The following is a 2,500-nucleotide window of genomic DNA, read 5'->3' as shown; positions in this document are numbered from 1 at the left end:
TCTTCTCAAAGATAGATAATCCTTTTTCCATAGCAGAAGCTTGCCCTTAATTCCTAAAAGAGTTAGTTCATGGAGGATTGCAGTAGGGGGGGCTCTGTCGAATGCTCCATTAAAATCTATGTAGTAAAACGATTGTGCATTACGTCCATTTAGGTACTGTGCTAGACACATTTGTGTTCCTCTCGCTTTTTGAAAGCCAAAGACAGATGGATGGACCATGTCTTTGATCTGGTGGAGTAAACGAGTAAGGAGAATTCTTTCACAGGTTTTAGACACGCAGGACGTCAGAGAAATCGGTCTATATTCATGAGGCCGTCCTTGTTTTGGAATAGGAATGATGGTTGCCTGTTTCCAAGTGGTAGGCATGATGCCTGCCGTGTAGGTTAAGTTGAAGAGATCAAAAAGAGGATTTCTTCCCTTTACCTGTACTTTTGCAAGAAGTCGGATGATGTCGTAAGTGATTCCATCATCCCCAGGTGCAGTGGATTTACTAGTCTTAATGGCCTCATCTAAGTGGTGGCACTGATAGTCAATTTCGTTTTATGGCTTTATTTAAGGGAGCACCTGCGTATGGATAATGGAAGACTATTAAGAGACTAATCCTCACACCATTTATTGAGGAGAGATGAGGCTACCCTTTCTGGATGTGGGTGGGGTGTTATACTGCATGTATTGCCTTTAATCTTGTTGATTTCCTGCCATACATTACTCATGGTAGTCATGGAGTCAATTGATTCTGCCCAGGCATAAAAATTTTCCTCCCGTTTTCGTGTTATTATCTCATTGATCTTTTTACTAAAAAACACAAGATCCCTAGCTAAGTAAGGGGTTTTCCCCAAGTGTCGTAGCGGACTTACTGTAGATCGTATGAGCCTCCTAAGAAGTTTTATCTCAGGGTCTTTGTTCAGTTGTTGTGCATGTCTTCCTCTGGAGAATAAAGATCCGTGCTTGGCAGGGCTTTCGGGCTGTATTTGAGTAATGATATTGCCAACATGCTGACAGAGAGTTTCATTAAAGTGATCCAGGCTGGTAGGAGTAAAGTCTTCATACCAGCAGGCAATTCCTTCAATGAATTCATCATGATATTTAGTAGCAAGGTGGTATCGAAGGCGTGGCTGGGGTAGGGTTCTTTTGCAAAAAGGGAGGGTTATACTTAATGCTCAGTGATCACGAACTAAGAATGGGATGACTTTCGCAGTACTTGGTAGTGTGCTAATTGTATAGAGCTATATAGTCCAATTTCCTTCCCAAATAATGATTTTTTTCGAAGGGACATAATAAGTGTATGGGGTCACTAGTATTTTGGAGATAGTCATAATAAACCTTATCGTTTTTTGCCAATGGTACTTCCCTCGGAGCCTAGGAGAGATTGGCGAGCATTAAAATCCCCACACAATAAGACAATGTCAGTATGTATTATGCAGTCAGGAGGTTTATATACCATCTCACTATCGTGTGGATTATATACATTAATAATGATGATAGATTTACCGTCTTGAAATATTTTAATACTAAGATATTCAACATAGGAGTTGTCACGATTGTCATCAATCACTTTCCAAGCCCTCTCGTAGAGGATTTAGCAATATTTGGTCTGTCATAGTATGTGTATCCCGCATTTTTTGCACAACGAGCACTACTTCTGACTTCCTGAAGGCAACACACATCAACATTTTCGGAGTGAAGGTACTGGGAGAGAGTTGCCTTGCGTTTCTGCAAACTGTTTATGTCCCAGGTAGTACATTTCAAGTGATTAACTGGAGACATTGATTACTTGACCATTTCCAAGGCCCACTACAGGGTGATGCTGTTGTTGATTGAGGAGGAACGAGAACATCCTTTCCTGAAGTTGAGATTGCTGAGCCATTTGTTGCTGCATCATGAACATCATCTGCTCCATCTGTCGAAGCAGCATTTGATTTCCCTCTTTTTTGTCTTGCTACAGAGAAGGCTGAGCTGCAGATGGTGCTGAAGCTGATGCAGCAGATGGTGCTAAAGTTGGTGCTGCAACTGGTGTTGAAGGTGGTGTAGAGACTGATGCAGCATATGGTGCTAGAGCTGGTGCTGCAATTAGTGCTGGTACTTGAGTTGACAGAGCTTGACCTCGTGCTTGTGCTGGTACTGTGGCCGGTGCCATGGCTTCCGTTGCAGGAGCCATCACTGTTGACCTCTGCAGGTGTGGGAATTCCCCTACATCATCGAAGCGCGGGGCTGGCGGGGACTTTTGTTGGGGGAAGGGCTGCTTTTTTTTTTTTTTTTTTTTTTTTTTAACTATTTGGTTTCCTGTCCTTTGGATAGTAAGCGCATAATGGAGAATTTGCATTATGCTCTTGTCGGCAGTTCACGCATTTCCGAGGGACATTTTTTCCTTCGGAAATCTTTTCTACACATTCTGAACTTTCGTGTGGAAGAGCGCAGTACCTAAAGGGTGCCATGCCCTCAACCATTTTGATACCTTTGGGGATTACCTCCCCCTCATACGTTATGATGACTCTCTGGG

The sequence above is a fragment of the Penaeus chinensis genome, chromosome 5 (assembly GCF_019202785.1).
Source record: "Penaeus chinensis breed Huanghai No. 1 chromosome 5, ASM1920278v2, whole genome shotgun sequence".
Classification (NCBI taxonomy): Eukaryota; Metazoa; Arthropoda; class Malacostraca; order Decapoda; family Penaeidae; genus Penaeus; species Penaeus chinensis.
This window is presented reverse-complemented; position numbering follows the sequence as displayed.